Source organism: Mycteria americana, chromosome 19, assembly GCF_035582795.1.
Source record: "Mycteria americana isolate JAX WOST 10 ecotype Jacksonville Zoo and Gardens chromosome 19, USCA_MyAme_1.0, whole genome shotgun sequence".
Lineage (NCBI taxonomy): Eukaryota > Metazoa > Chordata > Aves > Ciconiiformes > Ciconiidae > Mycteria > Mycteria americana.
In genome coordinates this window covers 4,180,558-4,205,442 of record NC_134383.1, presented here as the reverse complement: position 1 = coordinate 4,205,442, position 24,885 = coordinate 4,180,558, and the positions used below count along the sequence as shown (strand labels likewise).

Below are 24,885 nucleotides of genomic sequence, written 5' to 3'. Positions count from 1 at the left end.
TTTTGTCTCAGCTATGAATATTATTGTGTGTTTATGAAAGCCAGTGGCTATGTTATACCGTGCATCAGGAGTCTGAGCTTTGCAGGTTAGGTATTTTTTCTAAACCCAAGACTCATTTGTGTTTTGATTCTATTTTATTCAAAGTTGGGGGTACAAATGAGAAGATAGACTGATACAGCCTTAGCTCATTTCCAGAAGGTCCAAGCCCAACTAAGCCTAAGACATCCTGGTCTTTAAAAGTCGATGGCAGGTTGGAGTTTGGCAACTGGGTCCTCTTCCATCTTTCTGCTTTCACCCTTTTGCTGAATGCCCCCTAACTTGGTGTCTGCGAACCTCAGCATAAACCAAAACCGGTCCCTGTGTGGCTGGGTCTGACCCAGGGGGACTTCACAGAGACTATGGCAGAGACTTTCCCAGGCCAAGGTGAGGGCATTGGATGAATCCTTGCGGGATCCTCGGCTTGAGGGGGTCTTATTCAGTCACGGGTTGAACAACTTCATGTGTGGCAAGGTTCCATGCCAGCTGCCCAGCATAAACTGCAGAAAGGAGCACTGGCTGCCCACCCTCAGCTCTCAGCTCCAGCCTCTTCGGGGCTGAGCGGGACTGGGAGGAACTGGGTGGGGAGCAGGGTGGAGAGCAGCGCTGCAAAGACACCTATTGTAAAGGTGGATGCGCTGGAGAGGCCTCTTTTTAAAGCTTTCTCTGTATTTCTGGAACAAAGGGAGTGGTGGGGGAAACAGGGATAAAAGCCTATTGACAAACGATATCTAAAATGGCAATAGAGACACATGCAGATACACACATACCACATATTACAGTAACTTTAATTGCTTGTAATGTAGCCCCCTCTCCCCCCTTGCGCTCTCCTTCCTCCTCCCGCACTCTCTCCCCCCGCCAGTCCCCCCACGAGTTAATCTGTCGCTAGATTCTCAGCTTTTCTTTTGCTTCTGGTTTCATTTTCAGATGACAAAATTCAAGGCACACAGCTCTGCTGTCTGGTTGCCGTGGTAACGGCAGCCTATTATCGTACCTTGTCATTCATCAAGAAAGAATTGCACTTGACAGAGATAGACCAAAATGCCTGCAGTCTGCAGCATAAAAAAAAAAAGAAAGAAAGAAAAAAAAAAAAGAAAAAAAACTGTTTTCTTTTCTTCCAAGTATGTAAAAGGCCTTTAATGCCTATTTAGCGACATGTTTTATTTAACATTGCTTATTATCCACTAAAGTGATTGTCGATACTCATAGAAATAGATATTTCCTCCTCAAAAATATATTTAAGTCGAATTTGTAATTCTGCCTCGCTTCCAAACCCTTCCACCCTGATGCACAATATAAAGGAAATGGTTAAATGATAAACGTTTTGCACGTTGAATTCACCAAGTGACCACACAAATGCTGCCTTTCTGCTTAATTATGTCTTGTGTTGGTTAGCTTTCCTGCTCTCTTTATAGAGCTTCAAAAATAATTAGCAGGGTATGTAATAAATAATTGAATTTTATCTTTAATTAATCCTTCAAGTGCAGAGTGTTATGGAATACAGATAAGTGTATGTACATAAAAAGCACATATATAGCGTGCGTGTACACATATGTATGTCGTAGGTATTAAAAAGGTAGAGGTTTGTCTGAGCATAAAATCTGTAATCACTCTTTCTGAAGTTGGACCAGTCCCAAATTCATTGTTCTTCAAAGGCAGGAAAAGGTAATTGCTTGTTATTTTGCCTACCTCATCTTTGCCATTTGAATTAACCCAAATTAATTCCTGAAATCTGTGGCCTCATGCCTTTTGGTTAGTGAGCACTTTTATGCGGTGAAACTCCCAGTATTGTGATTTTTTAAAAATCCGAGTATTTTTCTGATAATTATATGGCTGTTTAAACAGCTGTAATTGAGGGTTGGGTTTTTTGGGCTCTTTTCTAAAAGGGTTTTGGGTCAGTTTTTGCTTACATTGGTCAATTTGCTTGTTAAAGGTGAGATATGTTGTAAAATAGGTTTTATTGGCCATGTGGTATTTTAAGTACAGATCCTCCTTGCTTGGGGTTTGAATCTCTGATTGTTGAATCTTTTGTCCCGGAGATCAGAGAAAAAGGAAAGAGAGATAGCGGAGGAGAAAGATAGAGTGCACTTAAAAAAGGGGGGAAAAAAAAATTCCTCGCATAGATTCTAATGCCAGCTCTGTTTATTTTCATTAAGTGTGTCATTGGCGTTATACCCAGCCTGCAGGGCTGAGGAGCTCTGAACTTTGGAAGTTCACTTTACGCTCCCCCACCGAAAATAGAAATCCGCGTGTTGCTCTCTTTCTCTGATCGAGCTTTCTGTCTACACAAACTCCCACACGGGTAAGGGATACACGGGGAAAATAGACGCTTGCGACGGCACCAGATCAAACGCAGCCCTGTTCATTAGAGGGGTCCTCGGTGCGGGAGGGCTGGGAAAGGCTCCCGAGGACACATCCTTACCGTTTCAGATTCACAAACCCAGGGCGCTTCGCCACGCGGGTTTCGGCTTCATTTGTAGCAGCAACCCAACAACAAAAAGAGCAGGGAGAGAGGGAGATGGCACTTAAACCCTGTACTAATACGCTAGTTCCTAGAGCCACTTCTGAACTTTTTACTTTTTACTTTAATAACGCCGCAACACCAGTGTTCATTTCCTGTTCAACCTCGGTCCTACCTTTTGATTTTTAAATCTCCCTTAGGCTAGTGGTTTCAGCGGACAAAGAAATGAACAGGCAGAAACAATTAAACTAGCAGATACAGTGAAAACCAACACCACAGCACTTTCGCAGAAATTGCAGTGTATGAACGAATTCTGTCGTGTATTTGATGTTTCAACAGTCGGTCTTATTCTTGCAGTTTCTTCCAGCCTTCCTCTCGGCTAAAGGAATTCTGCTCTCCCTTAGGACCTCATAAATACATAGAGGCACTGGAAATATTTTTTCTGTATATTAATATTACATGATAATCTCGTTGAAGAAAAATAAAATGCTAGGTCTAGATCTTCTTAACTGCAAAATGGCTCTTTAAATCCCTTTTAAATATTCGCATATGTCTTTATGAAAAATTGGAATTTGGAATGTTTATACAGCCCTGAATAGTGCAAGTGAATATCCTTAAATTAGCTTTTCAAGTTGATTTACAGCCTGAAAATTCTGTAACAAGACACAAGTGTTATCTGTTAAGAAAGGAATAGGTTTTTCTGTTATTGTCTGTCTGTGTGTCTTCGCTGTGAAACAAAATGGAGCCAAAATGCCAGCTATAAAATGAACTTTCAGGAGGAGAAAAGGCTATGTGGGAATTAACAAAGAAGGAATTAACTTACTCAAAAGTTAAAATGCTGCTTGATTTAAAAAAAAAAAAAAGAAAAAAAAGGTATTTTAACCAAGATCTATCGATCAAGTCTTACAATACAAGGAAAAAACCAAGTCCCTGGGAGTTGGTATTTGTTTTACTTGAGAAAGGACTAAACATCTATCAGATCTATCTAATTAATTGCTTCTGTCTATTGATGTGTACATCATTTATCTCGCTGTCTTTCCAGGCTCTTATTTTGTGCGTATAGTCCTGGTACCCGAGTAGGTGATAGATCAGAAAATAAGGGCAGCGGGACAGAGCTTTATGTATTTCTGAGCATTTTTAACCCTCTGTTCTGATTCAGCCACAAAAAAGGTTGTTGGCTGAAGTTTCAGTTGGGTGCATGGAGAGGCATTGGTAGACGGTGAGGCCGTAAGAGACCCTCATAAAGAGCTTGCCTGGCCCCCTCCGTAAGCGAAGCCGGGGAGCCTCGCTCAGTAAACTCTACACGCAGTGTTTCAGCAACTGCTTTAGCTTTATTTGTACTCTGGCACATGGGGAATAGTCGATTCTCTGAAGCCAAGTTTTTAAAGCACGCTTGGCACATCCTCTGGGTTTGAAGTCACCCTTAATCTCCGAAGTAAGTGTAAGTCAGAGAGATGCTTTCCATGGGTCCGACTCAATAACAAGCCCTGTCCTGCCGTGGCAGGAGGGAAGCCCATGCTAATGCTCACAGCCCTCCAAAAATTGACTCTGGAGGTGAGGAGGGCTGCTGCGAGGTCTTAGAGGAGGTTGCTCTGTGTGAGAGCCAGATGGAGGTTTTATTGAATCCAGCCTTTGGGTATCGACACAATAAAACACCTCCTGTAAACCAAACTATTTCTCTCTCTTTTCCCCTTTCTTTTTTTTTCTCTCTTTCTCTCTTTCCTCCTACTGCAGTGAAAATTTGAGGAATGTTGTGAGTAGACCAAAACCATGGCACAGTGCGTGCTTATCTAAAGTTCAGCCAGAACAGAGTGACTCTCCTACCTTTGAATATGTCTGAAATTAAAATGTCATGGCTCAGATTCCCACTTTTGCTCATGATGAGTTATATCCTGTGCTACAAATCTTTCCTTGCAGTGACCAATTTTTTTCTGAAAGGGAGATGCGGTTGCGGGACAGCTAGAGGAAGGCTCATACTATTTGTCTCCTGACTCCATATGTATATACAGTGCATGCATTTCTGTACTATTTTTGCACGTAGAATCGCTGTTTTCAGTGGTTCCACCGAAGGGTAAGGTCTAGATCTGAGGGACTCAGATGCCAGCTTTTCTAAGTCCTATTTCAGAGGTCAGAGCTGTGATCTTTTCCATTCTGGAGGTACTGAAACGTAACACTTTTCGTTTGTTTTGTTAATTAGTTAAAATGGAGTGCAAGCAAGTGAAAGAAGAAAGAAATCTGTTACGCGGAGGGTGGTGAGGCACTGGCGCAGGTTGCCCAGAGAGGCAGTGGAGGCCCCATCCCTGGAAGCATTCCAGGGCAGGTTGGACGGGCTCTGAGCACCCTGATCAGTCAAAGATGTCCCTGCTCTTGCAGGGGGGTTGGCCTAGGTGGCCCGTAAAGGGCCCTTCCAACCCAAAGCACCCTATGATTCTGTGAAAGATGTACTTTGAGAGTTAAGGGGCAGGCATGCAGGACAGTATGGTTACGGTGGCTTTTTTCTGCTGAATGCTATGAAAATAGCCCAGTGGTACCGTCTGAGCGGTGTAGTTTGTTAGGTAATCCAGAATCTTGGTGGGATTATTTGCATCAAGCAAGAAACATTATTTTTTTATCTGTTTTCAGTATTTCTCTCTGTTGTGCGACTGATGTGCTATCATTATAGTCTCTGACGCTATGACCTCTGGATTTTAGGTCTGATTTTCAGGTGCTGTCATGGGACGGGTATGCCACAGAGCTATGAGGACTTTACATCTAGTACAGAACCTAGTTTTCCATTAGTGGAAGGGGATATTGTCTATGCCCCTAGGGACTGTGCTGCTTTACTACTCACTTCACACCAATATGTTAACTCTGGATCTGACTTTCCTTAGGCCTCTCTGGCTTGAAGTTGTACTTTCCGTGTGCCGTCATGGTGGCTGAGGTTAGTGCGGAGGGTTTTCCTGGCAGCTCCTATATCAGAGCAAAAGAGGGTAAAGCAGCTGCTGGCATTCCCTTTCTGCCGAGCAGACACTGAATTGCCACCAGGCACGAAATCCGGGTTATTTGTTTTCTGCTTGCAGGGATGATTGTAGGACTAACGTACTCCCTTGGCAAGTGATCCTCCCTAAAACTACCCATGAAATGTCTGAAGTTAGAAAGCGCGAGTGGAAGGTGGTTCTTCTGTAATTCTTCATTATGGCAGTACTTCTTCCTGCATAAGAAGCAATGGCTATGGCTCATAACTAACGATTTTGGACTTACGGACTTGAATGATCCATTGTAAACTGTGGATGGCAAATGTGACGTTCCGAAGCTCTGCAGATACCTTTATACTGTCAGAAACAGCTCTAAAGGCTGAAATAAATCTTTAAATAATCTTCCTGTGTTGCGTCAAAACCAATGAAAGATCATCTCTGTCCACGTGGTGGACAGTACCTTTTTTTTTAGTTTTGTTAAATCCATAGAAATACCTTAGTTTACATATGGATAAGACAGGTTTTCTAATTTTTTTTTATTCCTCCCAGGGCAGATTTTAAGCTTAATTGAATTAACACAACTGGAAAAAACTTTATTTCTTATAGGAGGACAAACCAAATGGCCCCATTCAAATATCCACTTATTTTCTTTTTGAAATTTGCTTCACAATTTAGATCAAGATTAAAAATTTCTGAGTGAGGAATTGGTTTAATCATTAGGTGCAGTGTACGCCAGACTAAAGATCTGCAGCGGTTTGTTGAGGCATCAGAGGGTCTTTGTGGTCTCTTTTCTCAATTTAATCTGTAAAAAACTAAATGCTGCTTTGTTTCATTATCATTTAAGTGTTTTGGCAAGGACTTCAGCCAGATTTTACAGCCTTTCCACCTTTTCCCTCAAATTCCTGTAATCAGGCTGCTTTAAAAGCTGGTATCTGATTATTTCTCTATTAGTTTCCCCCAAAGCATATCTTCTCAAAAACAAAAAGTGATTAGAACCACTAATGCTGCTGGATTACCACACCCAGTATAGTTGCCTTTAAAAAGCTCTTGTTTATAAAAAACGAGACAAAAGTCCAAAATTGGATGAGGATTTAAATTGTGGAAAGACCTGAGAGAATAAAAATGCCTCCATTGTTCTTCTGGTCTTCCTATTTGCTTCAACGAGATCATTTTAGACATGGTAACATGGGCGTGCATAGGATAGATATTTCGCACCACCAATAAATGGGATGCAGGAGCTTAAAGGAGTTAGAGCAGGCTTTTGCCACCCAGCTGCTGGCTGCTAAATACTTTTTAAATTTTGATTTAATGACCAATATGGATTTGCATAGAAATAAAGCAATGGAGGAAGGAAAAAAAAAGCGGAAAATTTCACGTGTGTGTGGACACCACTACTGTAAATGAATGTTTCCCCGCGCACCACAAACAAAGGGCAAGCATGGCTATTTCTGTTGATATTTTACCATTACTTTTTAGTATCAGCCAGGCTGCTGGTTTTGATCCTCCTTTTCTTCCTTGCCAAGCACTTTCTTTTTACACTTCGTAGCAATGAGGTGTTGCTGTAGTATTGCTAACTGAAGCATTCAAGACTCGAGTGTCAGGTGCCTGACATCACGAGTCTTAAAACGATGAGATTAGGAAAGTAATACGTGGGACTTACTCTCATTGCTTTCTAGCTTTTGAAATCAGTGGTTCTCTTGGGGTTACGTTTTACAAGACCTTGCTCCTCAACCATGAGTGTTAACGGCATCTTCCTTTTTCTAGACCCCTTTTAGTGAAAACTGATCTTGTCACAGGTTTCCATGATTTCAGGAACTGTGTTTCATGGCAGGCACCGTAAAAGCGTTGTTAGACTTGTGGTAAGAACATGGTGGCAGGAAAACTCTGTTACCAGAGAGTTAGATGTCTCTGAGCTGTAAAAGGCGTTTACAGATTGTCGTTGAGGGACACGGGGTCAAATATTGCAAGTCTTATCTCATCCGTACTTAGCCGCGTCCCTACCGACTTCGGTGGGAGCTCAGCTGGAGTGAAGAGATGAAGATGTGTCCTACTTAGAAGTTGAGACCCTGTCTTGTTGGCAGGGGGTTGTTTTGTTTAGTTGTTTTGATTTGGGAAGCGACAAGAGAGAAACACGGCTCGGCGAAACAAAGGGAGCTATAACCAGACTGTGCTCATTACAAAAGCATGATATTTAATGATGGGAATTAAACAGAGCAGAAAATACATTTTTTCTGGTAGTTCAGGTGCTCTTTCCCCACTGCCTTTGCTGCACACGGGTCCGTGAGAAGCACTTAGATGTATTCAATTCAATCTATGATTTTAAGGTAGGATAATTTCTCATCCAGTTTTAGAAAAGAAAGAAACCAATCTTGTGTGGCAGAAGGTAGGTTTATCAAAGCAGGTTCTGATCTCAGTATTTCAATGGATATAAGATCTTGTCTCAAGCGTTTCTGCCAGGACCCCTTGGGGAAAGTGTGGGGAAGACAGGAAAAACAAAAGATACGAAGGCAATTTTAAAAATTACATTTTAAAATACCTTTTAATGAGCAACTCTGCTAAAAGCACCTGTCATTTACTTCCAAATAAGTTATCTTGAAGGTTTGGTGGATGCTTTACAGTGGTTATTTGCGGTAGACCAAATTATGTATCGTTCTGAGCACGCACAGTTTCCAACAGAAACCCTGTTGGAATCCTTGTGTTCCTCACAGGAGCAGTGGGTTTGGCCATCTATTCCGCCTGGGTGTACATCATGCCGTCCAAAAGCTCCTGCTCATGGTAGGGACGGAGCAAGGTCCCTCCTTGGCTCAGCCAGAGCTCTTCTGAAAGCAGACCCTTTGACCAGCCAGACATTCACTGTTGGCTATGAACGATAAGCACTTCCAAAAATCAGACCTCGCAGCTTCTTTGTTGGCTGGAGAAACTGGTCACTTCCACGTGGAACGACAGGGAAAAAAGGGCAGACTCTAATCTTCACTATTTTGAGTAATTCTGGAGAAATACTATTAGCTGCAAATCCGCAATTATTCCCAGAACCACAAGCATCAGGGAAGGTACATGAAATCTTTCTTTCTCTAAGCAATTTGATCTATAGTGTAGGGAAGAGTGCTGAATATGCAGAGAGTTATTGCAAAGAATTTTAGGAAACATTCTTCTCCTTCCCTGTGCCATGTGCAAGTCTCGTCCCTAATAACCCCTTCCTGAGGTTACTGCACACATATCTGTATCCTGCCATGCGAGAGAGATATTCTGCGCAGTTGAAGCACAGTGAAAAACTCAGAGAGTAGAGGGATTTTTGGTCTTGTTTGGGCATACCCAGAAACAAAATATGCTTTTCTCTGTCTTTTTAGCATCTTAATTTAAAATAAACTGCCTCAAAACTATGATGCTGTAAAACAAAGGAAAAAGAAAAGCTCTTAAAGGAAATGCTCTTAAACATAAGGATATGAGATAATGAAATGGGCTACTGGGATAAGCATATTTATTGGGTTTGTTATGTATCAAATGTAACAAAAGTAAAGTGTCTGAAGAACTCCATGTGTGGTTCCTTCACACTCTTTGATCACACAATTCCCCCTTTAATTCAGATGCAGTAGAGCTTAAGTGGCTTCATTGATGTGTTAAGTGTGGAATGATTTTTGTATAAAATAAAAAAAAAAAAAAAAAAAGACCCCATTATGTGTCCAGAAAAGCCTTGTGTGCACTTGTTTATTGAGACAGGAAGTCGGTTTCCCACACCGAACAACAGTGCCGAAACACTGAAAAATTGTGTAGGGAAGAAAAGTAAAGGAAACTTAATTTTCTACCTGGCAGAAATCGGCCTCCGGAGGAAGAAGTAGACAATGAGATTGGGCTTAAACTGAATAATAGAGCCTGATTGATTTTAGGAAAATGCTCCACACCATTTATATGGGGGGTTCATGTGCTGCTTTTGTTAGTAAAATGCGAGGCTTTGGTACAAGCGTCTTTGTAGTCAGCCTGCTGCTTAAGTATTGCTTCCACTACTGCATTGCCCAGAGGAGAAAGCACCCAGAAGAACGGCTGTCAGGTAGAAACACAGCATTTAAATATGTATTAAAAATAACAGAACAGCGGACTACTTTTAGGACGTTTCTTACCAGTTTATCACTGACAGAAATCTGTGTGAGGTCCTTGCGAACAAAGGCTTGGATGCTGCAGTGGTGTAAATCAGGATAGTTTCTTTTATCCGAGACAAAGGAGCCACTCGCCGCTCCCGCACCTGACGCTCTGGGCCAGCCTTCTCACAAAGCAGCACAGCAAAAAATATCATTTCTATAAGACCTGAATTTTAATATTAAAAGCAAGACCAAAAAAAAATCACATGGGGAGGTTTGTAGGCTGATAGTTAATACGTATTTACCAACACCTAGGAATTTTAACGTGATTAATAACAGGCTGCAGCATTCTGATGTATCTCAGTCTCCTATTTGGTCAGTGAGCGTTATGGGCTGCAAGTGAAATATTGAGTACGGGCATTTATTGGTGTTTTCAGAAGCAGCTGTAAGTCCCCAGAAAGGTCAGAAGTGCAGCAGGCCCAGTGCTGTGGGCTAAGAGCCCAGAGTTTTAATCGGAGGAAACAAACCCAAGGTCTGAGGGGCAAGAACAGCACAAAGAAATCAAGTGACTTGCCAAAGGTCACGTAATTCGTTGGTAGCAGAGACCAGAATAAATATCAGAATTTGCAGGTTCTGTATTTTGCTGCAATTTCATATTTCCTGACTTTTCTCTGGTTTTATTCGGCAAATAGTGATGTCTTCTACCTCTGCCACAGTGGCGTGCTTTTGTGCTCAGCACTAAGGTCTCTTTTCGCTTTGGAAGCTTGTAAAAATGTGCGGTTTCCTAGACTCTGATGCCAAAACCAAGGCTGTTCAAAACAAACACACACAAAAGCCCTCCAAAATGCAGACTGGGCCTTTGTAAATATTACCCTGAGGTGGATTTTTGCAAAATGGTCACAGGGAAAAGACATCCCTTTCCCTTCTCCCTGAAGCAGCGGGTTTGCAGGACCTCAGCGACAACAACCGTCAGAGGTTCTCCCTAGCTGTGTCCCTCCTGGGGTGAGAAGCGCTGCAAAGCACTTGTTCCTTTTACCTGAATGCCAAACCTCCCTCACAAATGTGTGTGCTTATACGTAATGAGGAGGAATCTCAACTTAAGTATTTTTACCAGCCTCTTTTTAATCCTTGTAAGGCAAGACTCGGAGAGAAACTGCACATTTTCCTAGCACGCGTGCACTCTCCCACTGACACGCACAGCTCCCCTTCCACAACCCTGCTCACCCCAAGCCTTTTCCAGCCCGTATAAAACTCTTCTTCCTTTCAGCACCATCTCCCCACACCCAGCACATTCCTTTCATGTGCACAGACTGATGGCCTTATCTCTCACTCTCGCCCTAATTATGAAATGTGTGGTATGTTGCTGCTCCATGAGAACAGCGCGAGCTGCAACTGGGCAGAAGTTAAAGGACTCTTCTTATTGCTCTTCAGGCAAGCCAGGTTCAGGGTAAACTGGCAGTCCTCGGGTGCTTTTGGTTTTTTTTTTTAAATTTCTTTTTCCTTGAGAACAAAAAAAAAAAAAGAGAAAATTGAAATGATCGCTAAACCCATAAGCTATATCTTGCTTATAAGGATGGCACAAGGACGGTTGTTTGCACTGAGCTAACCTTTCCAGCACTGAATACAGGTCTGAAGCATTCGTACATTTGTTTGTCGCACCTGACAGACACTGAGACAGCACAGAGGATTTGGACGCTGAGCTCCTGAGCTCGACCTGGGGCTCCGGCTGTTGCGGTCTTGCTGCATCTTGCCGTCAGCATAGGTCAGCACAGACACGTCTCTCTGTTCTTGAGAGCTGCAGGACCTCAGTACTTAGCAGGAGGCTTTCTGTGCCCGGCAGGCATGTGGTCCTTAAAATGCAACTGTCAGACACTTTGCAGTGGGATTTTCAAAGCGGATGACTACTGGCTTATGTCTGCTTCCACCGAAATTGTCTGTAGCAGCAAGACAGCTAGACCGAGATACGAGTGCCTTTGAAAATCCCACCATGAAATACTGTATATCTGAGAGCTACATCTGAATTGTGCAGAACATCCCTCTTCCTCAACTATTTAAAAACATAAGCTACACTGTGTTGGCCTGGTCATCCGTTCAAAAAGAGGAACATATTCGTGACCTGCCATCAATTCCTGCTCCTCCCGACCCTCCCCCTATCCCCACTTCGTCAGCCCTTAGTGAACCAAAAACTGGCTTTTCTGATTTGAATCATGATTCAGCCTGATGCGATTTGAAATGCCTGAATTCTTAACCCCCTGCATGATGGGATTTTATCTAATGGAAATGCCAGCAGCCTTTAAGTCAGGCATGGCAGGGTCTTGCCAGCCGCTATACCCAGCATGCTAAATAAATTATAAATATTGTTGCACATATGTTACATCTGTCAAAAGTCCCAACATCACGCAATCATCACGTGGCCTTTATAAGGTGATGAAAGGAGCAAAAACAACAACAAACCCCAATGCAAACATCAGATAGGCATTAGACGTCCTCTGCCAGTGCAAATGAAATACCCCGTTAGTGAAACAGGCTTGTAAGGAAGGGGGATATCTTTTATTAGGTAAGGTAAAGATCTGGAAACTGTGGACATGCTGTGGATTCAGAGTCTCTCCATCAGGTCAGGCAGCGCCCAGCTCCCCTGTGTCCTTATTCTGCAGTGGGTATGGTGCTGTTACTATTTGCATTTAAGGGGTGCCAGGTTCTGTTTTTAAACACCAGGTTCAGGTGTGGGAGGAGAAGGGAAGGTAAAGAAAGAAAACTCTTAAAGATCTTAAATACTGCTGTTAGTTTTAAACGTTAGATGTGTAGTCCCACATCACACTGAAACCTTTCAGCCTGCTGAAGGCTGGTGTATGCTATTTTACTCTTCCGCAAGGCAGGAATTTTTAGTTTCTCTTGCTCTAGAAGGGGCATTTGGCCAGCCACAGAGAGCATTAAGGCAAGACTGCGATCGGTCTTAATGCCACTGTTCAAGAACGTGCAAATTCCTTGCCTAGCTGAGGTTTCTCAGGGTTCCCTTGAAGGGCACCCCACTTCTGCAAAGGCCTCCTTCTGCCTGTGGGAAGGAGAAAGCAGGGAGGGGGTGAGCAGAGGGAGGAGAAGGCTGTCGGTATGCCGAGCCATGGCTCCGCTCCTCTGCACCAGCTGGATGCTGGGGAGGAAGGATGCTGAAGTGCTAATGCATCTTCCTTCCCTCCAGCAGAAATGAGTCGCTGCAGAGGAGCGGATCCTCAGCGCAGTGTTTCAGAGGCAGGGTCCCTGAGGGGAGGAGCGGAGGGGAGGTGGGGCTGCTCCACCTCTTGCCCAAGGCTCTGCCTAAGGGCAAAATCTCAGCCCAAGAAACGTAGCCCTCTCTCTCCCTCCCTCCTTAAAAATAAGGGTCACGGTGGCATTTACCTTGAAGTCTGTTAAAAAACATTGAACTCCCAGACTGTGGCATGTGTGTTTCCTATTAAGAAAGCGGTTCCAGACTAATAACCATTTTTAATGGCTGCTGTTGTGCTTTGCACTAAATGATATCAGCTATTATTACATGAGAAAGGCAAAGAAGCCTGGAAGATTAAATGAAAGCCTTCTGTGGAAATTTCAAAGGGGATCAAAGATGCTCCCCAGGTTTTGCTTTAGCCCAGGTGGAACATTTCCTAGTTACGATGATAAGGTAGGGAACCCCTGGAAAAGCACTTCTGCAGAAAGCAGGTATAATTTTCCCTTTCCTTCTTTGTCCTAAACCGAGTAACTGTTGGAAATCAGGTAACTTACTTAATACAAATGAGAACAGAATCAGGTCCACCGAGGCTTACGAAGGTCAGCGCAACCGCGTGGACAGTGGCAGAGGGCAGGAGGAATGGCGTTTGGTCAATCCCTTGAGCAGGGGTGCACACACATGAAAACCCCAGCCGACCTAACCGGCTCGAAGTGTCCTTCTGACGTGGGGTATGACACATTCATCACCCCTCATTGACAGAGAATGGTGTTGGTTGCGACTTATAACCAGCCTGTACTGACATCTAATTTTCTCTGTGTTTGCTCCTCCGTTCTTGCTGTGCAGACGTTTGCAGGAGGGAGCGGATGTGGCGGGTCTTGTAGCCTGTGGCTGCGACACCCGTGCACTCCCACGTGGTGGGTTTCCCGGCTGAGCCTGGGATAAAGCGTAAAGCTGACGTCCCTGTTGATGAGGCTTCTGTCACTTGGAGGTAACCCAGTATTAGAGACCAGGGCAGAACTTGAACTAGTAAACTCTGCTGGGCATGTCTGCATCGGAGCTAATTGTGTAGACTCACTGGTGCTCCGCAGAGGAAATAAATGCTACTTGTAGGATGTGATTCATCTTATCCCATCTTATCCTAAAACAGGTCAGATGAGTTGTACCGTAAATATGGCAGTTTCTTTCCTTTGTAGTAGGAACCGAGGATGACTAGGTCTAAGAGTAAAGAACCTACCTTGGGAAACGACAAGAGGGAGAGCCCGGGACAGGTTTGTTGACCTTCTCAATGTGTTTCAAATTAGTTGTAGGCTATGACTGCAAGTTGAGAAAAATTCAAACCAGCCTGATGGTATTGAAGCAAGTAAAATTTGGTTGAGGCCAAACGGTTTGTAATTTAGTTTAAGACCATGACTGCGAGTCTTAAGAATCCCAAACAGTGGGTCTTGCTGGCAAGTTGAGCATCTACTAGTAACATGGCAGTGAAAGCAGAGGGTTTCATCCTCAGGGCTCCGTTCTACCAGGTTTCCAGCTCCCCAGACCTCCCGCTACTTCAGCGGGAAGTGAAGGTGCGCAGCACCTTGCAGGATCTAACCCTAAGGGTGGGCTGCACGCTCCCAGGAATAAATAATCTTAGACCACATGCAGAAGTACTCCTGGTTTCTACAGAGAAACTCTGTAAGTCGGGGTGATCCATTTTGATTATCCTATTAAAAGGATGCAGCCTGCTTTCCAAATGCACAGAAATCTAACTAACTTAGTTGCTCTAATTAGCCCCTGCTGCAATTTCCACCATGCTATTGAAATACGTTATACTCAAATGCAATGAAATGCTTGTAAATCAAGTGAGATTAAAAATCCCTTTGGCTGCAGATATGTGTTTATCATAAAGACTTCAACATCCTGAATTTTAAAAAAACGCTGTACACTACTAAGGGAGTCAGGGTTCATAGGGAGGAGCAGTCTCTTTTATTGCATTGTCTCGTGGAGCTGAAGAAGAAAACAAAATAAAAAAGAACAACTTTTCAGGCACACAAACCCTTTCTCTGGACCAATGCAGGAATAAGCACATGTGAAATCACACAGGAATGAAATGTTTACTGTAAACCCAGTTTGGGGGTGAAATGAGTCCAGTTGTCTGTGTGATTGCATTGCAGAGGTTTGGACCTGGCTTCACTTGTACTGTGCTTGGTACCTCTTTCCTTTCAGAAACCTTCAGCTGTGAGGACCGTGCCTGTGCACGCTGAGTTTCGTTGTGACATCCCTTCAGATACTGCTATCATATGCTCCTTTTTTAGCACAAGATATGTGAAAGTTCAGTTGTTTAGGCTGAAGGTGGGTGTTGTGCGGTGCATGTTCAGAACCTCCCCGCTGGGTTTCATTTCCCGGTTCAGGGTTGGGTTTGAATGAATCTAGATCTGAAAGGGAACTGCAGAAGATTATTATCTGACCTGTAATGAAAGTGGTGTTAAATCTCAATTTTTTAAAAAGATTTTCTTAAAAAGGAATCCAGTAGTTTTAAGTACTGTTAAGTTTACAATTGACTAAGGAAGGGCGATAGACCCTCATGTAATAAAAATTACTTTAGGTCCTTTAAGGCTATTTTGGCAAGACTGGGATACGTAAGGTGAGAACCTAATCCTAGAATTTATGCCAGTCTTTGCTCATGGCTTATTAAGCTTATATTTGGTTACTCAATTCCCAATACTTTTTTTTTTCTTTTCTTTTGGATCGGTTTGGCTAGATCCCTTTTGGGTACACACCCGCTCACTTATAGTCCCCTCTCTCCTCCCCTTCTATGTACAGGGCATGGAGAAAAAGGGCCCAATATATCTGAAATGCATGAGGAGGCGGTAAGATTTATCCGCGGTCCAGTTTCGGAGAGGTGAATTGCCTTGCTGAAAATCAGTTAGGGAAGGCTGTGGCTAACCTTCAACCAAATCTCCCTTTCCAGCATCACAGGAGAGCAAACTGGTTATTTTGAGTTGTTGTTATTTCTGTTTATTCTAGCCGAACACTCCCCTCCCTCCCCTCCGACTTCGCCGTGGCGGCTGTGAGCGTTGCTATGTTGCTGAAGAGCCTTCCTCTTTACAACAGTTGTGCAGAAATCGCTTTCCTCTGTCATTCCTTTTCGGCAGCAGCAATTTGTTATTCGCCAGAAATAGCTGCAGCTTAGCACCTGTTGTGCAGCCCGAGAGGCTATCATCTGGCGCTACACAAACAGAACTTATGTTCGCAGGACTGGACCAGGATCCTCTCGGTTTTTCGATAGAATTCTCCTTCTGTTTTACCAGACAAATAATCTGTTGCGACTCTTATTGCTTCTTATCTTTTGCAGCTTGGACTGGTTCCATGCACCATTTTGTTCTCAAAGATGCCTAAGCTGATTCTTCAGCGCTAGCCAAAACAAATGAGAGTCTTGGCTGCCGGCGTGGTAGCAGCAGCTGGTTTCACTATGGCTCCCTCCACCTAACACTGGGGCGGCTTTGACTTAGATAAAGATCCTTTTCCCTCATTAGGGGACTGGGAAGTGCTGGGGAGCGGGCAGGAGGGAAATGAAGTCCTGTAAAGTTGTTCGGCCGATCCTGGTTTTAGTGGAACAGTGGAAGGCTTTATTAGAGGTGTTTGTTTATTGTGTGTTGTCCCAAGGCATCCGTCACGACGGCCTCTCGAGAAAGAGCGGGGTCGGATGGATAGGGCACAGGACTGGGAACTGAGACACCCAGGATCTGTCCCAGACACTCACCCGCTGTGTGACTTTGAGTTTTCCCTGCCTTGCCTTGCCGTCCCCATTCAGGCTGCCAGAACTTCACAGCTGGAGCTGGCTTCTGTCGCGCGTCTGTACAAACTAACATAAAAGGCGCCTGGTCCCAGCTGGGCCCTATAAGCATTGGTGCAATGCAAATAGTAATATATATTGTCCAATTTATCAGTCCTGGTAGATATAGTAGATAGTACAGCATCCCCGGGAGATTTTTAATGCCTACAATGAACACAATCTGAATTAGAAAAACAAAGAGAAGGTGTAGAAGAGAGATGGCGGTTAAAGAATAGAGAGTGCAACAAAAGACAAGGTCCAGCAAGTTTCTGAACTTCTGAAAAGTTCAGATCTAGATTCAGTCTGGATCTGAGCTCTCTGGTTCTGTGCTACCAGTCACTACTCCATAGGTGAGCTGAACAAGTTCTCAACTTCTCTTTTGCAGATTGAAACCCTCTTTTCCATGCTGCTTGTGTCCCTTCACCTGGACCGGAATGGTTAGGAAAAAAGGCAGGCCTTGTAATTGGGAAGCCACAGTAAATGAGCCGGGTTTTGGGATTGCCTCTGACTTTGGGCAAGTTCCCTGGTCTCTCATTGATTCCCCTTAACGCCCCATCTGTAATAATAGCATTTTCCTACCGCTTCTGTAGGGCTGTTGTGGGATAAAGATAATAAAAGTAGCAAGGTGTTTGGCTGTGTAGGGACTGTGAAATTATGATGGATGGAGAGATAGATAGATAGATAGATAGATAGATAGATAGATAGATAGATGTGTTTCCTTTGCAATATGGGAAGGCCAAGCCGGTCAAAAACTTCTAGACACACTGTCTCTTCTGAGCCGAAATATGTCACTGTGAAAATGCCATGCATTTTATTTTAAAAGGACATTATGGCAAGGCTATAATCAGATCTCGTAGTGCCTTAGACAGCTTCAGAACCTGATTCAATAAAAACATGGCTGGACTCCAGCATTATGAGGAGAAGCAGGCTATCTGTGGGGACTTATCTCTGCCTGTAAAACCTCTATTTCGGAGCGCTTTTGAGCACTTGAGTCCAGGCTTCTCTTGTTTGTTTGCTATTGAACAGGGAGTTTGTGAGGGGACACCAAAAATATAGCAATGTGATACGATGTTTGGGTGGGGAAAGCTAATTGATTTGACAGTTAATCAAAAACTACTAAGGGAAAATCAATACAGAGTAAAACAATCTAGTCTTCTGTTCTATATCGTATTCCCAGTGGCATTGTTGATTGTATAGCATCAATGTCATCTATTTTAGATGGAAATGTTACCAACTATAATGCCACTGTTGATGTTTCAAAATGATTCTAATCTCATTTCAATAATAGCTTCTGTCTCTCTTAGTGACACACATGCCATAACATTCTTGGCTAAATTGACAGCACTAATAACACACTCGGTTTTTATATTATTCGGACCAGTGTCTGCATTTTTGAGCATTCGCGGTATCGCACAGTATGAAGGGCCTGCATCTGCCTCGAAAGCTTCAGGTAAATGCGTGTCGGTAGCACTCTCGCAGCCCACCTGGACATCGCCGATGCTGTGCTGGCACTTGGAGAGTCAGCTCCTTGGTTAATAGGGAGCTGGGGGCCAAACGGAGGCCCCTGAGCTTGAAAGGTCTGACTGGAGGCGATTTGCTCAAGGTCACAGAGAATAAGTCAGGAAGGGCAAGGTTAGGGCTGAGATGATGGCCGGTTTTGTGGTTTAACTGGTGGGCTATGTACTTCCTCCCAAGGTCCTGAGTCCTTCATAGTGGACTAAAAAAATCCCACAGGGAAATTCCTTGCTGGTTTTCTGGAAACTCTTCCTTTGCATCAAAGCCTGACATACCAAACTCAAAGCCTCTTGCGTGGTTTCATGGCACATTTTGTTTTCCTCCTGCTCGCAATCCAGAAGTGAAAAATAAATGTGCCAACAGCCCAGATGCTGCAATGATGGGCAAAGGGTGAGATGGACACCTCATGATGAATCAGGTTCTCCAGACAAAGCAGGGAGTTTTCAGTTCCTGGATGTCTCATTCAGATGAAACTCAGAGTACAGCTCATAGTCCTTTCTTGGATGGACCTAGTGATAACTTGACTTCAAAATTTAAGGAGGTGTCTAGAACTTTTTGTGGGGCAAAGTCTGGTCTCTCGGCACGTTTACTGTCTTCCCCCAGCCTTCTCCTGTGCGGGGTTGAGCAATAAACGCACTGACCAGGCAAAGCACTTAAGCAGATGCTTAGCTACACACTTAATTTCAACTCGGCTGAGCATGGCTTAGGCTTAAATTTTAGCAAATAGAAAAGACACATTGGAGTCAATGGACTCTAAGCCTGTGCTGAATTTTAAGCATGGACTTTGCCAGAGCCCTGCACTTGAACCTGTTTCTGGAATATACAGTACATAATTGGGAACACGGAAACAAAATCCTTCAAATAGAGCCTTCATTTAAAACAGCTTTCCTCTTCAATTATCAGCTGTGGATTTAAATGGGATGAAAATTCAGTCTTTTCTTTCTGATTTCATCTTTTCTCCTTTCTTTTGCAGGGGAATTTTCTCTTTATTAACTTTTTGAGCAGAAAATGCAGAAAATAAATGAACAAACAAAACCTGGAGCAATATGTGAGATTTTTGACTAATTCAGCAGTCATTATTACTGACATCAGGAGAAAAAAATGCAAGAATACAAGTTTAAGCTGGGATTTTCAGAAGAGCCTGTTGGAGTTTGGCACTCAAATCCCATGAAATCCCCTTTATACTTTTCACTTCTCTTTCTTTTCTTTTAATTTATTTTTCTTTGACATGGGAAAGGCCCGGTGCATTTTGTTAGTGTGCGTTATTACATGATGTTTAGGATCAGCACCTAGGATTAAAGCAAGTTCAGAGCCCTTGTAGCGCACAACGTCACAGACAGTTCCTTCTCTGGGGCTGTGATGTCTGCGGATGGAGGCGCGGTGTGGAGCCAGGTTCGGTGTTTAACACGCCAGCTTCCCAAGCTGCTTATTCCCTCCCCATGGCTGGTGATTTTTTTCAAGTGCTGTTTTTCTGCTATCCTGGCTGAATTTGCGCTGAAGCAGATGAGGAGTGTTCCCTCAGACGTGCACAGCACTTCTGCTCTGGGACAGAAGTGCTGAAGGGAGGAAAGAACAAACGGGATGGCTTCCCAGCTCTGCCTATGCCGTTGCTGGATGGATAAGGAGGAGGGAAACAGGACGCAGAAGTGTGGTGCTTTGCACATGAAGGGCAAGAGGACGGAGAAGAGGGAGGCACGGTGGGGACAAGGTAGCTGTAACGAGGCACAGAGGATGAGAAAGGCAGGGGTGTAATGTGGAATATAGCAACATTATAAACACGTGTTCCAGTGATACCAGTGTTTTTCAGCCCAAGGGCTTGCTGTTGCCAGGTTCTTCCATGAATCTTTTCAGCCAGAAGACAGAGGTGATGCATCAGACTTAAAGGAGCTGAACAGTCAATGGCTGGTTACCAGTGCTCACATTAATATATGTTTCCTGGTATGCCTCGGAAGATGTGCGTGTTCCAGTTATAAACTGTTTTGTGATACTGCTTCCTTGTTGTGCCTGGGGTCGGGTCCTGCAGACCCCACGCTACAGCTCATAACCGACGGGAACAGCCGTATCCCCCTACCCTGAACACCGTTTGCAGAGGGGCATGGGGGCATGTTTTCCTATTTCCCAACTGTGGAGCAACTTGTGCTTGTATTACAGTAACATTTTTGTCATTTGTGGCAAAAAACCTACCCTGTTGGGAGAAGTCAGCCTGAAGCTTGCTGTAGTTAGTTAAGCCAGCCCTGAGCTCTGTTTTTCTTCCTTTTCCCGACAGAGGAAAATTTGTATTTTCTAACACACCTAGTAGAATTTGCTCAGTTTTGCCTCTCATGTTAGTACATAGGAATCACATTTCAACACAAACCAGGGGTACGAAGTAGATTCTCTGCCCTTGTGATTAAAACTCCGAAAGATTTCAGGACTGTAGCATATCTCGGATTTTTGGTTTCCTACGCCAGTCCTTCCTTCAGCCTGGCAACCACTGTGCTGATTTCTGACCTCATTACAGTCTCTCTTATGAAAATGAGGTACCAAAATTTAATGCCTGATGTAGCCTCTGAAATACGGTTGTATGCTATACTGGTCTGACCTTTTCATTATTCTGCAGTTTGACTGACTGGCTATCCCAGCCCTTTTCCACAAGTTGGGGAGGCTGTAATCATCGGAGGAATGGAGCTGCTAGATAATCAGCACACAGAATGCCGAAAAGGTCAGGATAATCCAGTATACATAACAGATGGATGCGCAGATAGGTAATACACAAGCAGAACTTGAGGACTAGATATGTGTTTTCTCACCTTCAAAGAAAGTTGTATTCTTTCTCCTATTCCCTCCTTGCCCAAAGGATCCCACAGACTTGTTATTTGTTATTTTAAAAAATGCATATAGTCTTTGCAGTTTTTCATATACCGCAGACCAAATGCATTTCCTGCCTGACTGTCTGCAGGACAGAAGTGACAAGGTTCAGGGGAAAATACTAGAAACCTCTTAGCATTGCTTTCTTTCAAAAAATCATTTCAAACATCTTATCTCTGCTCAGTTTTTTACTCTTTTCCTTTTAAAAAAAATTATGAAAAAGATATTAAAATGGATATTTCAAGAGGAAGTTTGTTAAAAATTGCGAATAGAGTGTTGTGAGTCATTCCCCCTTTTCCCACTAGTGAAATAGTATCAACAAGAGATAAGAAGGGAAAATGGGAGAGATTTTTAAAAGCAGTGTTTTGTTCCATTCTCTGAACTACAGGACTGAAGATTTGAAACAATGAGAAATTACTGGCTTTCTCCTAAAAATTTCATGGCCAAATATCTGATATTTCTTATTATTACCTCTCCTTCAGAACAGTACAAATTACTTAGCTGCAAGGAGATACTAAGGTACAGTATTAGCATACTGAAGTCAAGACACCAGAATTTATCACAGGACTCAGATGAATGTACTAGTTCAAATTTACATGCCCAACAGCAACAGAGGGAAATAATTGAAGAATAAAATCTAAATAACTTGCAGGAGGAAGTTCCATGTTATTACAAATCAGTTTGGTTATCTTCATTAATCAAGCTAGAAATCAGTCCTCTCCTTTCTTAGAGGTTTCCTTCACAAGATTCAGTGTAACCCAAAGGCTAGAAAATAATTACCTACAATTAAAGAATATGCAGGACAAGCCAAGGTCAAGGTGAAGCTCTAGGGAACTTCCATTAGCCACTTTAAGGCAGGTTGAGAGCAGGCTAATAAAAATTCTGGCCTTCGATATTTTGCTGCCTAAGAGAAACTGAACCTTGTTCTGCAAAGAAGAAGGGTATATTCCTCTTGTCATTCCTCATGAGGGCAGAGAGTCACAGGGATGATTTTTAGTCACAGCGAAGTTTGTTGAACTAAAAACCCTGCAGACTGTTCACTTCAAATACCCGGCTGAGCAGGGTATAAAACCTGAGAACAAGGCTCGGCAGCGGATGCTGATGCATTCATGACTTGTTTGCCGTGATATTGCTTGTCTCTGTCCCGTTTCTGCTACTGGAAGCTGCCTGGGATTCTGGCATTAGCGTTTCTTTTTATCACCTAAGAAATAATCCCTCCCTCCTAGTCCCGTCAACACCATTTGCCTTGCTCAGGTCTTCATCGTTTCCCCGTATTGATTGCTCCGGTTTGCTTTATGAGTTAGTCCTTCAGATGTTCTGTGCACAGCTCCTTTGTAAGAGCTGTGCAAGGTCAGACGTCCGTGTCCCAGCCCGCTCAAGCAGTAGCAAGAAACGCAAATCTCTTCCCAGTTCCTGCATGAAGGAGGGGGAAAAATATATATGTACCTGGACCCAAGGCAGCCCCTGTGCCCTTCCGTTTTCCTCCAGATTTCAGGAGCCTCTACACCAGTTCTCTCCCTGAAATCACAGGTGATGAAACATTTCTCAGGAAACACTGACCTCAAGGACAGGACTGAACCTGGATCTCCTGCTGGTTGGAGGAGGTCTCTAACCTCTGGAGTAGCACATATTAAAGCAGAACCTCTTTATGTCCTCCTTTAGGTACCGGATGCCATCTCTGGTTTGAATCCGGCCCTTTTTCCTCAGCCTGCAGGGCATCTGAGGCCAGATCCTCATTTATCCCGTTTGATCCCTTTTTGGCGTCTAAGCCAGCCTGCACCTTGTGATGCTCAGGTACGGGGTTACTCCTTCTCCCTACTGCAGGCTCAGGAGAGCAGGCGGAAGGGTCTGTGTTAGCCGTGTCCCGAGGCTCTGACGTCCTCTCCCTAATCAGCTGCCCTCAGCAGCTATGTTTTTGAAGCAGGCTGCAGGCGTTCGCTACCCACTTGAGCACTAAAAAAAATCAGCTCTCCTTTGACTGGCATCTTAAGATGTTTTGCTTCAGTCCTGGACAGTTCATGACAAAACAACCAAATACTTGGTATTTGCACGGTCATCGTCCAGCGCTTGTGCTTAACCCATCCTGTGCCATAATGAAACGTGGCCATTGCTTTGTAGGAATTACTGTGTGCTTAGTAATTGAACCTCAATGGATGGGACAGGTCATTTCTAGATGATCACTTCAGGCTGGAACCATATCGCAGTCTTACATTTGGCTAATTCTTATAAAGACTGACTGGGTTGGTTTGGGAGTTCGCTAGCCAGCCACAGATAATTGGTTTTATTCCTTTTGCTATCGCTATAGCACTGTGTATGACTTTCCGTACTGAATTGTCATTTGAATGCATCTTAAGCTTCCTTTTCCTGCAGTGTCATTTTTCCACGAGGGCAGCGAGGGTTGAAATATTCAAGTTTTGTCTCCTTCCCTACAGTCAGATATACCACCACAGCCCCCCGCAGTAGGAGGGCAGATGTCACCTCCCGCCACCTTTTTCATGAAGATTGATGCCCGTTCACTTCTTTCTTTCTGTGTAACTAAATATCCGCTAAACATTTAGCAGATGTAAAGCTGCATAGTCTACCTGAAGAGGGTGAAGCTTCAGGCGGTGGTGCCAGTGGACAACCTGATAGTGTCAGGCAGAGTGGGATAAATCTCCGAGAGGTTTGTCCATCTAATAGCCCTGGCCCTAGTCTCAGTTAACCACCTCTTTGGCAGCGAACTGTCTGCTCAGTGGAGAGATATGAGCACTTCCAAAGGATGATTTATTCTGTCCTAATAGGAGTGCTTAAGAGCAGTGGGATGAATTGCCGTTTGGTACCATCTTTTCCTTCGTTGTGTGATGACAGAAGACTGTAGGTAGATATACATATATTTTACAATCTGAGCTGGCTAGGGTGATGTCTGTGTGTGAGGACACTGAGGAAAGGGAGGCTGGTCCTGCTTTGTTTCATTTCTTTTCCGCTACAATTTATTTCTCCCATTTCTTCTCTGACTTCAGGAGACAATACAGCAGAGATTTATTACTAAGATGTCAAATTGTTGTGATTAGATCCAGGTTAAATCTATAGTTTCTCTTAGCCCCACTGGCTCTTCCTACCTGTATTCCAAACACCAAGGGAGAACAGCTTATGAGCTCAAAACTCAAAGGAAAACGAAGCAGCTTTAGGGAGTGAGAACTTTGTGAGATGGGACCTAAATTAGTCCCTGCTGTAAATCCATCATAGTCCGAGACAGATTGGGCTGAGAGCAATGCAGGTGATGAACAGTAGGCAAAGGCACAGTACAGGCTGACTTATTTCTCTGCAAAACCTAGCTTCTATCTTAGTCATTGCTGGTCACGTTATACTTCCCCTATATTTAATAACATTGCGATGGATAGCAGTAAACTGATTGGTTCTTACTCTTCAAGGTAATCCTTAAATCTTAGGGGCACTGCTCTGTCCTTCCGGCAAACAGCGCTCAGATCAAATTGCAAAGCAAGTTTCCAGAGGTCTCTGCTGTCTTTGATTGCCAGCACCTTGCATTACTACATTTTATTCTGCAACATCCACTGGATGGTGGGAAGTATCGGCACAGAAACGTTTCATGAGCGAGGGGGCAAGGGACGGGTGTAGTTAAAGGACACGATTTGGGAGACGGGGAATATCCTCTGCTCCCCCCTGACCCATTTCAGATGTGGGAAAATGGAAAAGTGGAGCTCTAATGCTAATGTTGCACAGGTGATCAGCAGCCACAGTAAGGACAGACCTGTCTCCTGAGAGTCCTGTGTCCCTCCCTCCTCCGAAGGGGAGTACCTGTGGAGCTCCACCTTGGCTCACTCAGCAGGGGAAGAACAGCCACAAAACCGGGCTTCACGTCACTGCTCTGAACAGGAACGCCCCAAGCCCTGGTTTGTAAATCTGCAATACCTGTGCTTTTGCTACGAGCCAGAGCTCGTGTCTAAAGAACAGCCTGACTGCCTGAAACAGAGGATTTGACTTGA

The 24,885-nt window shown here is 43.8% G+C and overlaps 1 long non-coding RNA gene across 5 annotated transcripts in view; it reads left to right on the top strand.

Moving 5' to 3' along the window:
• The window catches only part of LOC142418878 (uncharacterized), a 39,707-nt gene that overhangs the window by 6,675 nt on the left and 8,147 nt on the right, over positions 1-24,885 (top strand). The window contains exons 1-2 of one of the 5 annotated variants that reach the window (XR_012778418.1): positions 4,597-4,654; positions 20,655-20,756. The exons of 1 other annotated variant lie outside the window; for it this stretch is intronic. This is a non-coding gene — a long non-coding RNA (uncharacterized LOC142418878). Of the gene's footprint in view, positions 1-4,596; positions 4,655-13,929; positions 13,995-14,928; positions 15,058-20,654; positions 20,757-24,885 lie in introns of those variants that run through there. 3 more of the 5 variants (XR_012778419.1, XR_012778416.1, XR_012778417.1) reach the window with 3 other exon arrangements.